Source organism: Eubalaena glacialis, chromosome 2, assembly GCF_028564815.1.
Source record: "Eubalaena glacialis isolate mEubGla1 chromosome 2, mEubGla1.1.hap2.+ XY, whole genome shotgun sequence".
Taxonomy (NCBI): Eukaryota; Metazoa; Chordata; class Mammalia; order Artiodactyla; family Balaenidae; genus Eubalaena; species Eubalaena glacialis.
The window spans coordinates 182,366,342-182,379,210 of NC_083717.1; the positions used below are offsets into that span (position 1 = coordinate 182,366,342).

General features: G+C 43.0%; 1 long non-coding RNA gene across 1 annotated transcript in view; it reads left to right on the forward strand.

Moving 5' to 3' along the window:
• The window catches only part of LOC133084486 (uncharacterized), a 63,354-nt gene continuing 50,485 nt past the window's right edge, over positions 1–12,869 (forward strand). The window contains exons 1-2 of the long non-coding RNA XR_009699447.1: positions 1–51; positions 2,795–2,882. This is a non-coding gene — a long non-coding RNA (uncharacterized LOC133084486). The remainder of the gene's footprint in view (positions 52–2,794; positions 2,883–12,869) is intronic.

The following is a 12,869-nucleotide window of genomic DNA, read 5'->3' on the forward strand; positions in this document are numbered from 1 at the left end:
CATGATTTCCAGGGTGGAGCTATCTCTGAGGGTCTTTCTACCAGACTATGGGTAAGTCAATTAATCTTTCTGAGCCTCACTTTTCTTGTAAATATTTCTTGACCCCAAAGTATCTCAGAGCAGGAGTGTCTGGACGCCCCATCCTGGTCAGCAGCCAATTGTACAGAGTCCAGAAACTCAACTGCATTGAGGCCCTGGGCCTCCCAGGTCATCCAGTAGGTTTCACCGGGAGGGTTTCCCTTGCATGCAGAGGAATGGGCCCTGAGCTTCAGAGGGGGCTGTCCGTCTCCGTGACGTCACAGAGCAGCTCAGAGCCCAGCCTGAAACCTCAGGAAACATTCATGTATCAAAGGACAGTCATCAGGGAATAGGGTATTGTTTGCTTGTTTGAAGTCTTTTTTCAAAGTGCCTTTGGAAAGAAAACTATAAAACTGCGTGACACCTCAGGAGTTTGCCAGTTATTCGTTCATGCTCCTGGCAATAGTCTGAGTCTGATCTTTAGCTATTTAACACGTAAGAAGCAGACGGTGTTTGTAAGTCCAAACAGTGGTCTTGAGAGAAAGGAGGAAAGCTTGTTATTTCACACGTGGCCCGTGATGCGCAGATCAGCTCGCTCCCTTGAGGGCTGGGTCGCCCCGATGAAGATTCCTCAGGGAGAATGTATGGCCCCTAATTACAGTGGCTACACAATCACTTCTCCAAAAGGAAGGTGCGCTACGGTCGGGAGAACGGATGCAACCTTTGACTGAGACAGTGAGTCATATTCTTTCAAGCTGGGAAGGGAAAGACCGTGGGCTCGAGCGTCAATAGACTGATGAATCAACACAACTTTGCTGCAGTTTGCATTCCTTTCTTTCTCAAGGATGGAAATTAATATCTGGCATCCGTTGAGCCTTTTTTTCAAACTTTATCTCAGAATAAAACCCTCATTGTTGGATGCAGTGTCTTGACAGTAAATGGCAAAATTATTCCATTATTCTGCACCACCATAGATAATCGCCCCACCCGGGGCAGGAGGTGAAGGTGCGGGGAATGAAAAGGAGCTTCCGGGATCAAGTGGCCTTAAAAGCACAAAGCCAGTTTGATATGCTTAATCCTTGCCACTTTCCCTCAGAGTACAAAAATGTTTTGAACTGCCAGAAGGCACTTTGCAAGGATCTGCATTTCCATTTTTCTTCTTGATTTTATTGAATTCAAGTCCATGAGTAGTTATTAAGCAGCTGCTGAGTATTCAGGATGCTGCTGAATCCCTTCGCTCCCTCCGCCCTGCTTTTCACCCCACCTCCTACACATTAGTAAAGGATGCCCCGCACGGTGGGGCTCACTGATGGATTCAGTTCCACAGGTCACTCGTTCTGCAGGTCCACGAACCCCAAAGGCCTGATGGCTTGCATGAGTGAGCGCACACAGCTCCTTGAACTGAACTTTGTACTGTATACTCACTCACCCTCGGGATCATCTGGCTTAAAATTTTAATCCCTGGGTGGCCTCCTCTCACCATCCATTGTGCTCAGGGCGGACTGTCTCCCATACCAGCTGTTCAGGGAATGTTTTGAAACTAGTTCTAACAAGGTACTGGCGTGCCAGTCTGCTGCGCGTGGCGCTCCCTCTTGCTGCAGCTCTGTTCCTCTCTGCCGGGTTTTGTCATCAAGAACAGACTGCTGGGAGGGATAAATTGGGAGATTGGGATTGACATATACACACTACTGTATATCAAATAGATAACTAATAAGGACCTACTGTATAGCACAAGGAACTCAGTTCTCTGTAATGACCTACATGGGAAAAGAATCTAAAAAAGAGTGGGTATATGTATACATATAACTGATCCACTTTGCTGCACAGCAGAAACTAATACAACACTTTAAATCAATTATACTCCAATGAAAATTAAAAACAAACAAACAAAAAGCAAATAAGATGCAGGCAACTCTGCAGTACAGATGTATCTTTGGGAAAGCAAAGGCCACTCAGAATAAAATTTACAGCCTGTCATTAGAGCCAAAAAAAAAATGCACTGCTCTTTGCTGGTGGGACGAGGCCTACATTTTCCTTTAAAAAGTCATGAGGAAGTATTTCTGATATGCAGAAAGGCGTAGGAAATGCTATAGTTAACACCTGTGTGCTGCCACTAAGCTCAAGAAAGAAAACATCAGAAATACAACCGCAGCCTCCTGCTTAAAGAGCCCCAAACACTAAAGTAGAGCTTGGCAACTTGCTCATATGCTTGGGATCAACAGCAATTCATTGGGCCACAGTGAAACATAGCTTCTGTGTCTGATCTGGTAAGACACTGCAGAGTCGTTATGGGCCTAGGAAATTGCTAACAATTATTATCCCTATCATTGCATCTTTCTGCATCCAAAATGGGTCCCCAGTTGCAAGATCAACGTGGGCAGGCCAGTGTGTGGAGTTGGAATTTTGACTTCAGCCCACTGAGCCCCCTTCTCATCCTAATGATAACCACACTGTCAAGGTGAGGGGTGTTGTCAGGCCCAAATTATGAAGTAATGCCCAGGCCCACGACCTTCCCCTGTGCCCAGACCTCCTGCAGGGCCACTGTGCCCAACTTCTTCAGGTCGTGCTGGCTCTTCCTACTGTAGGTGCCCTCTTCAAGCTGCGTGGTATATTACTGACCTTAGACCCTCCCTCAATATTTGTGATTAATCAATAACTACTAAAATTTTTGAGCATCCCAAATGTATCAGACATTTTATATAGGTATTACAGCATAAAGAATTACCGCAGTCTTCTGTGATGAAAGGATAACAATAACGTTATACCTATTTTGCAGGTGAGGAAACTGAGGCCCAGATGGGTTGGATCCTCCAGTGGATGAAACACAGGCAGTACCGAAGGGTTGTACCAAACTTGCTGAGAAGGTAGGATTTTGAGGCATAGGTCTTCCCCAGACCTTCCACCACAGGCTGACTCTGTTTTCTTGCTAGGCTGGTCTATCCATTTATTTGGTTGTCTTTTAGCCACTCGTGGTCACACCACATTGTTCAGTGGAGGGACCCAGCATGGCCTTCATCTGGGTTTCCTGTGAGTTCCACTTCAGCACCAGCTGCAGCCTCAAACTACCACAAGGTGCAGTCTGGAAGAACTGACTACTGCTTTTGCTGAGCTGTATCACCTGCGACTATGAAAGTCTGGTAGAATAAACACATAATATTTACTAGAAACATCCATGGATGCTTTGCATATATTATTATCTTACAAACATGAGATTCTTGACTCAGTCCATGCATGTGGCTCAGCATCATTTGCAGCTGAACCTTCTGGAAAGTAAGCATGCAGACAGGGGCAGCAGCAAGCCAGAGCCACCATCTGGGTCATCAGGTGGCCCAAGGTTATCCCCTTCACCCCACACCTCTGCCTGGAGGCTTAGTCCCCAGCCTTTGGCGTCACCTGGGGATTACTTCTTCTTTGTCTTATAAATAGTCAAACACATGCCTAGGTTAGCTATTAATCCCGGGGGCTTGCTCTGAGATTTCAGAATCATATCTTCCTCAGACTGAGGGCACAGCACACAAAGCAGAGCTGACCAGAGTTAAAGGAAAAAAAAAAAAAAACCCACAGAATGCCAAGCACAAGTCCAGTTTTGAGAGTGTGGCTGGATTTGAGAATTGATCAAAGAGGGAAGTGTGCTAAGAACAGCCCTCACCACGCAATCCTGTTTACATTATCCCATATAATAGAAACCTGTTTATATTACCCCTCCTGCCGTGGAAGACTCCACCACTCTCTGCTCTCTAGTAATTCTTTGTGGCGAAAGGAAACTTCTTCCATCTGGTCAGGAGGTTTCAGGGCCCAGAGAAAGGGAGGAGAAGGGGATAGGAATAGAGAACAAGGGATCCAGGGCAGGAGGATGGGCTATAATTTATTTCCAAGAAATAAAAAAGGATTAAGAGTACAGAAAGAGCTGTGCCACAGAGTCGGGAACACTGACGAACAGCCTTCCTTCTCAGCAAATTAAATTTCTATTGCTCTTTTTTATTTTTTATGCATCCAGTTTAAAACAAAGGCTTAGAAAAAAATGTCCTGCAGTTTTCAACTTGATGCAAAATATAAACAAACACTGTACTGGACACAGCCCAGCTGCAGGGAATCCAAAAGGCAACCACCAACAAATGAAGCTTTACTCTTGGGCCTAATAAGGACCCAAGCTTCTAAGTTGAGGACACATTTATTTCACTCGCAAATTTTGGTTTTAGCTTGTTGAGCTCAAGAGCAAAATGTCTTGAGAAAAGCCCTCAGGGGCATTGATCCCAAGCAGGGCCACTCCTGGAGGTTGGTGGGAACAGGGAGAGCTTTGCTCGTTTCTGGGAGCTCTGCACTGTTTTGTCCCTGGTTTTTAAAAAGAGTCTCCTATGTGTTGTGTTCATTGGTGCAAAGTAAAGCTTGTCTCACCCAAGGTAAGTAAAAAATACATCCGCCCCCAACCCAGATGCTATGCACCACCAAGGAGGAAGAAAGCAAGTGCTGGGAGAGTATGTGCTCAGTAGGGAGACCAAGCAGTGGGGTCATGGCCAAACGCATGGTGGCTAGAGGTGGGCATGGGGTGTATGTTTCCTATTGCTGCTGTAATAGCTATCATGGGCGTAGTGGCTTAAAACAACACAAGTTTAATTTTTATTGGTTCTTTTTAAAAACAGATTTATCGAGATATAATTCACACACTATACAATTCACCCCTTGAAGGCATACAATTCAGACGTTTTCAGTATATTCACAGATATGGACAACCATCACCATAGCCAGTTATAGAACATTGTCATTGCCTCAAAAAGAAACCCAGTACCCTTTAGCTTTCACTCCCTTATACCCCTAAACCGCCTGGTCCTAGGCAACCACGAATCTAGTTTCTGTCTGGGGCTGGGGACAATGGCGTGCTTCCCTCTAAGTGATGCCCCTGCTTTAGAGCTGAGCGTTTGGTGGGGCTGGGGGTGGGCAGTAGCCTCAGGTCTCCTAGGCTTGCCTCTCTCAGCATGGAACTCTGCCGCAGGAGTCCGGCAAGGCAATCAGGCCCTGATGCTCTCGATGCACCATGCCAGGGGTAGAGCCCCCATCCCACAGGTGTGGGCCAGGCAGAGGAACGAGGCCCCAGCTCCCATCTGCATGTCCCCCCAGAACTTGGCCTTGGCAACAGGAAGCTGGGGCAGGTTTAGAAATGCTGACATCTTGCCTCTCCTGGGAAGACAGCCCTCCGTCCAGGAGCTGGGGGAGAGGGAGCCCTGTGTTCTTGACTTCACCATTCTGGAGTGGAGTTTCCATCATGCTGAGCTGGAGGTCCAAAGTCCAAAATCAGTCTCACTGGTCTAAGTCAAAGTGTCAGCAGGGTCAGCACTTCTTGGAGGCTCTTGGGAGAATCCATTTCCTTGCCATTTTAGATACCACCTATATCCTTAGGCTTGTGGGCCCTTTCTCCATCTTCAAAGCCTGCAGCGTAGCATCTTCTCTGCTCTCTGACCTCCTGCCTCTCTTATAAGGAACCTTGTGTTACATCGGGCCCACCTGATAATCCAGGTTAATCTCCATCTCAAGACCAGGAAGTTGAGATTGGTTCAAGATGGAGGAGTAGAAGGATATGTGCTCACTCCTTCATGCGAGAACACCGGAATCACAACTAACTGCTGAACAATCATCGACCGGAAGACACTGGAACTCACCAAAAAAGATACCCCACATCCAAAGACAAAGGAGAAGCCTCAATGAGATGGTAGGAGGGGGTGCAATCACAATAAAATCAAATCTCATAACCGCTGGGTGGGTGACTCACAAACTGGAGAACAATTATACCACAGAAGTCCACACACTGTAGTGAAGGTTCTGAGTCCCACATCAGGCTTCCCAACCTGGGGGTCTGGCAATGGGAGGGGGAATTCCCAGAGAATCAGACTTTGAAGGCTAGCAGGATTTGATTGCAGGACTTTGACAGGACTGGGGGAAACAGAGACTGAACTCTTGGAGGGCACACACAAAGTTGTGTGCGCATCAGGACCCAGGGGGAAGGAGCAGTGACCCCCATAGGAGACTGAACCAGACCTACCTGCTAGTGTTGGAGGGTCTCCTGCAGAGGCGGGGGTGGCTGTGGCTCACCGTGGGGACAAGGACACTGGCAGCAGAAGTTCTGGGAAGTACTCCTTGGCGTGAGCCCTCCTAGAGTACACCATTAGCCCCAACAAAGAGCCTGTAGCCTCCAGTGCTGGGTCGCCTCAGGCCAAACAACCAACAGTGGGGAAGTCAGCCCCACCCAACAGCAGACAAGCAGATTAAAGTTTTACTGAGCTCTGCTCACCAGAGCAACACCCAGCTCTACCCACCACCAGTCCCTTCCATCAGGAAGCTTGCACAAGCCTCTTAGATAGCCTCATCCAACAGAGGGCAGACAGCAGAAGCAAGAAGAACTACAATCCTGCAGCCTGTGGAACAAAAACCACATTCACAGAAAGACAGACAAGATGAAAAGGCAGAGAACTATGTACCAGATGAAGGAACAAGATAGATAAAACCCCAGAAAAACAACTAAATGAAATGGAGATAGGCAATCTTCCAGAAAAAGAATTCAGAATAATGATAGTGAAGATGATCCAGGACCTCGGAAAAAGAATGGAGGCAAAGATCGAGAAGATGCAAGAAATGTTTAACAAAGACCTAGAAGAATTAAAGAACAAACAAATAGAGATGAACAATACAGTAACTGAAATGAGAAATACACTAGAAAGAATCAATAGCAGAATAACTGAAGCAGAAGAACGGATAAGTGACCTGGAAGACAGAATGGTGGAATTCACTGCTGTGGAACAGAATAAAGAAAAGAGAATGAAAAGAAATGAAGACAGCCTAAGAGACCTCTGGGATAATATTAAACACACCAACATTCACATTATAGGGGTCCCAGAAGGAGAAGAGAGAGAGAAAGGACCTGAGAAAATATTTGAAGAGATTATAGTCGAAAACTTCCCTAACATGGGAAAGGAAATAGCCACCCAAGTCCAGGAAGCGCAGAGTCCCAGGCAGGATAAACCCAAGGAGAAACATGCCAAGACACATAATAATCAAATTGACAAAAATTAAAGACAAAGAAAAATTATTAAAAGCAACAAGGGAAAAACAACAAATAACATACAAGGGAACTCCCATAAGGTTAACAGCTGATTTCTCAGCAGAAACTCTACAAGCCAGAAGGGAGTGGCATGATATATTTAAAGTGATGAAAACAAAGAACCTACAACCAAGATTACTCTACCTGGCAAGGATCTCGTTCAGATTCGATGGAGAAATCAAAAGCTTTACAGACAAGCAAAAGCTAAGAGAATTCAGCACCACCAAACCAGCTCTACAACAAATGCTAAAGGAACTTCTCTAAGCAGGAAACACAAGAGAAGAAAAGGACCTACAAAAACAAACCCAAAACAATTAAGAAAATGGTAATAGGAAGATACATATTGATAATTACCTTAAATGTGAATGGATTAAATGCTCCAACCAAAAGACACAGGCTCGCTGAATGGATACAGAAACAAGACCTATATATATGCTGTCTACAAGACACCCACTTCAGACCTAGGGACACGTACAGACTGAAAGTGAGGGGATGGAAAAAGATATTCCATGCAAATGGAAATCAAAAGAAAGCTGGAGTAGCAATACTCATATCAGATAAAATAGACTTTAAAATAGAATGTTTAAAAGAATGTTACAAGAGACAAGGAAGGATACTACATAATGATCAACCGATCAATCCAAGAAGAAGATATAACAATTATAAATATAAATGCACCCAACATAGTAGTACCTAAATACATAAGGCAAATGCTAACAGCTATAAAAGAGGAAATCAACAGTAACACAATAGTAGTGGGGGACTTTAACACCTCACTTACACCAATGGACAGATCGTCCAGACAGAAAATAAGGAAACAGAAGCTTTAAATGACACAATAGACCAGATAGATTTAATTGATATTTATAGGACATTCCATCCGAAAACAGCAGATTTACACTTTTTTCTCAAGTGCACACGGAACATTCTCCAGAATAGATCACATCTTGGGTCACAAATCAAGCCTCAGTAAATTTAAGAATATTGAAATCATAACAAGCATCTTTTCTGACCACAACGCTATGAGATTAGAAGTAAATTACAGGGAAAAAAACATAAAAAACACAAACACATCAAGGTTAAACAGTACGCTACTAACTAACCAAGAGATCACTGAAGAAATCAAAGAGGAAATAAAAAAATACTTAGAGACAAATGACAACAAATACACTATGATCCAAAACCTATGGGATGCAGCAAAAGCAGTTCTAAGAGGGAAGTTTATAGCAATACAATCCTACCTCAAGAAGCAAGAGAAATCTCAAATAAACAACCTAACCTTACACCTAAAGCAATTAGAGAAAGAAGAACAAACAAAACCCAAAGTTAGTAGAAGGAAAGAAATCATAAAGATCAGAGCAGAAATAAATGAAATAGAAACAAAGAAAACAGTAGCAAAGATCAATAAAACTAAAAGCTGGTTCTTTGAGAACATAAACAAAAGTGATAAACCTTTAGCCAGACTCATCAAGAAAAAGAGGGAGAGGACTCAAATCAATAAAATTAGAAATGAAAAAGAAGTTACAACAGACACTGCAGAAATACAAAGCATCATAAGAGACTACTATAAGCAACTCTATGCCAATAAAATGCACAACCTGGAAGAAATGGACAAATTCTTAGAAGGTATAACCTTCCAAGACTGAACCAGGAAGAAAAAGAAACTATGAACAGACCAATCACAAGTAATGAAATTGAAACTGTGATTAAAAATCTCCCAACAAACAAAAGTCCAGGACCAGATGGCTTCACAGGTGAATTCTATCAAACATTTAGAGAAGAGCTAACACCCATCCTTCTCAAACTCTTCCAAAAAATTGCAGAGGAAGGAGCACTCCCAAACTCTTTCTATGAGGCCACCATCACCCTGATACCAAAACCAGACAAAGATACTATTAAAAAAGAAAATTACAGGCCAATATCACTGATGAATATAGATGCAGAAATCCTCAACAAAATACTAGCAAACAGAATCCAACAATACATTAAAAGGATCATATACCATGATCAAGTGGGACTTATCCCAGGGATGCAAGGATTCTTCAATATACACAAATCAATCAGTGTGATACACCATATTAACAAATTGAAGAATAAAAACCATATGATCAACTCAATAGATGCAGAAAAAGCTTTTGAATTCAACACCCATTTATGATAAAAACTCTTCAGAAAGTGGGCATAGAGGGAACCTACCTCAACATAATAAAGGCCATATACAACAAACCCACAGCAAACATCATTCTCAATGGTGAAAAACTGAAAGCATTTCCTCTAAGATCAGGAACAAGACAAGGATGTCCACTCTTGCCACTATTACTCAACATAGCGTTGGAAGTCCTAGCCATGCAATCAGAGAAGAAAAAGAAATAAAAGGAATGCAAATTGGAAAAGAAGAAGTAAAACTGTCACTGTATGCAGATGACATGATACTATACATAGAGAATACTAAAGATGCCACCAGAAAACTACTAGAGCTAATGAATGAATTTGGTAAAGTTGCAGGATACAAAATTAATGCACAGAAATCTCTGGCATTCCTATACACTAACAATGAAAGATCAGAAAGAGAAATTAAGGAAACAATCCCATTCACCATTGCAACAAAAAGAATAAAATACCTAGGAACAAACCTACCTAAGGAGGTAAAAGACCTGTACTCAGAAAACTCGAAGACACTGATGGAAGAAATCAAAGATGACACAAACAGATGGAGAGATATACCATGTTCTTGGATTGGAAGAATCAACATTGTGAAAATGACTATACTACCCAAAGCAATCTACAGATTCGGTGCAATCCCTATCAAATTACCAATGGCATTTTTTACCGAACTAGAACAAAAAATCTTAAAATTTGTATGGAGACACAAAAGACCCTGAGTAGCCAAAGCAATATTGAGAAAGAAAAACGGAGCTGGAGGAATCAGGCTCCTGGACTTCAGAGTATACTACAAAGCTACAGTAATCAAGACAGTATGGTACTGGCACAAAAACAGAAATATAGATCAATGGAACAAGATAGAAAGCCCAGAGATAAACCCACGCACCTATGGTCAACTAATCTATGACAAAGGAGGCAAGGATATACAATGGAGAAAAGACAGTCTCTTCAATAAGTGGTGCTGGGAAAACTGGACAGCTACATGTAAAACAATGAAATTAGAACACTCCCTAACATCATACACAAAAATAAACTACAAATGGATTAAAGACCTAAATGTAAGACCGGACGCTATAAAACTCTTAGAGGAAAACATAGGAAGAACACTCTTTGACATAAATTACAGCAAGATCTTTTTTGACCCACCTCGTAGAGTAATGGAGATAAAAACAAAAAATAAACAAATGGGACCTAATGAAACTTAAAAGCTTTTGCACGTCAAAGGAAACTATAAACAAGATGAAAAGACAACCCTCAGAATGGGAGAAAATATTTGCAAACGAATCAACAGACAAAGGATTAATCTCCAAAATATATAAACAGCTCATGCAGCTCAATATCAAAAAAACAAACAACCCAATCCAAAAATGGGCAGAAGACCTAAATAGACATTTCTCCAAAGAGGACAAACAGATGGCCAAGAAGCACATGAAAAGCTGCTCAACATCACTAATTATTAGAGAAATACAAATCAAAACTACAGTGAGGTATCACCTCACACCAGTTAGAATGCGCATCATCAGAAAATCTACAAACAACAAATGCTGGAGAGGGTGTGGAGAAAAGGGAACCCTCTTGCACTGTTGGTGGGAATGTAAATTGATACAGCCACTATGGAGAACAGTATGGAGGTTCCTTAAAAAACTGAAAATCGAATTACCATATGACCCAGCAATCCCACCACTGGGCATATACCCAGAGAAAACCATAATTCAAAAAGACACATGCACCCCAATGTTCACTGCAGCACTGTTTACAATAGCCAGGTCATGGAAGCAACCTAAATGCCCATCGACAGATGAATGGATAAAGAAGATGTGGTAAATATATACAATGGAATATTACTCAGCCATAAAAAAGAACAAAATTGGGTCATTTGTAGAGACGTGGATGGACCTAGAGTCTGTCATACAGAGTGAAGTAAGTCAGAAAGAAAAAAAACAAATATCGTATATTAACGCATATATGTGGAATCTAGAAGAATGGTACAGATGAACCGGTTTGCAAGGCAGAAATAGAGACACAGATGTAGAGAACAAATGTATGGACACCAAGGGGGGAAAGTGGCGGGGGGGTGGGTGGGTGGGGTGAGATGAATTGGGAGATTGGGATTGACATATATACACTAACATGTATAAAATAGATAACTAATAAGAACCTGCTGTATTAAAAAATAAAATAAAATTCAAAAAGAAAAAAAAGACCAGGAAGTTTCCTTTTGTGGCATAAGGCACCATATTCTGGATTAGGACACAGCCATTGTTTTGTCTATTGCAGGGTGAGAAGTAGGAGAAAGACAAAGTGGTGGCTTCCAGCTCAGAAGCTGGCACTTTTACACTAAGCTAGCTTGGCTCCTTCACTGACCTAGCTGGGAGAAGCCCCCCGTACTGTGGGACTGTCTGGGGAGTGTCTTTCCCAAACACCATCATGCTGGGGTTCCATCTTCACCTGGGCAGTCAGCAGAGTCCAACCTTGGTCTTCTTCCCAAGCCCAGATAACAATAACTACCATTCATTGAACACCTACTGGGCCTCAGGCTTGGTCTGAATCCATATGACTTCCCTTTGAGGAGATAGCGTTTTACTCATTTTAGAGATGAAGAAATTAAGGCTTGGGAGTGTAACTCATCCAATACCACATAGTAAAATGCGGGAGTAAGGATTTACATGTGTGGCGATTTTAAAATATGTCCACAGGTTCTTTAATACTCCTCCCTTCAAAAGGGGAGCCTAACTCTCATCCCCTTAAGAGTGGCTGTACCTGGTTGCTGGCTTCTAGAGAATGTAATGTCTGTGACATCTGAGACTAGGACAGCAAAGGAACTGTCGCTCCCTCCTTGCTTTCTCATAGGTACTTAGCTTAGGGGAAGCCAGTTGTCATATTGTAAGGACACTCAAGCAGCCCTTTTGAGAGCCTGGGTGAACCATCCTGGGAGAGATCAGCCAGCCCCAGTCAAGTGTTCAAATGATGGCAATCCAGCCACCATCTTCATCCTGACTGCATGAGAAACTCTGGTCTGAGTCAGAACCATCCAGCTAAGCTGCTCCTGAATTCCTGACCCACAGGAACTGGGAAATAATAATAAATGGTGGTTGTTTGATGCCACTGGGTTTTGGGGTTATTTGTTATGCTAGCTGACACAGCAGCTGAGCCTCTGATCATTCCATCAACTGCTCCTGTCTCCAAAAATAATCCAGTTAAGGAACTATTTCTTTGGAAGACTGAGAGAAGCTGGCCTTGAGGGGTAGAAGGTGGGTGAATTTCAGAGGATAAAAGCGAGGGATCAGTGCCCAAGGGAGCAGGGGAGAGAGTCACAGAAGATTGGGTGGGAGGCGGCCAAGGAGACGGGGAACCAGCTGCCAAGAGCTGTGGTAACGAAGCCCCAGGCATTCCCTCCCTTATGATCTATCAGGGGCCAGTTTCTTCTAGAGCCTTCGGGTTCTGACAGGGGTTCTTTCAAGAAGAGCAATGAATGGGCAACTAGAGCACCAGACCTTTAGAGAACTCGGTGCAAGGGAAGCTTCCTCTACTTTCAAGGCAGTGCAAAGCAGAGCAGACAAGTGCAGCTAAGAGAACAACAGAAAACTGCATTCAGTTA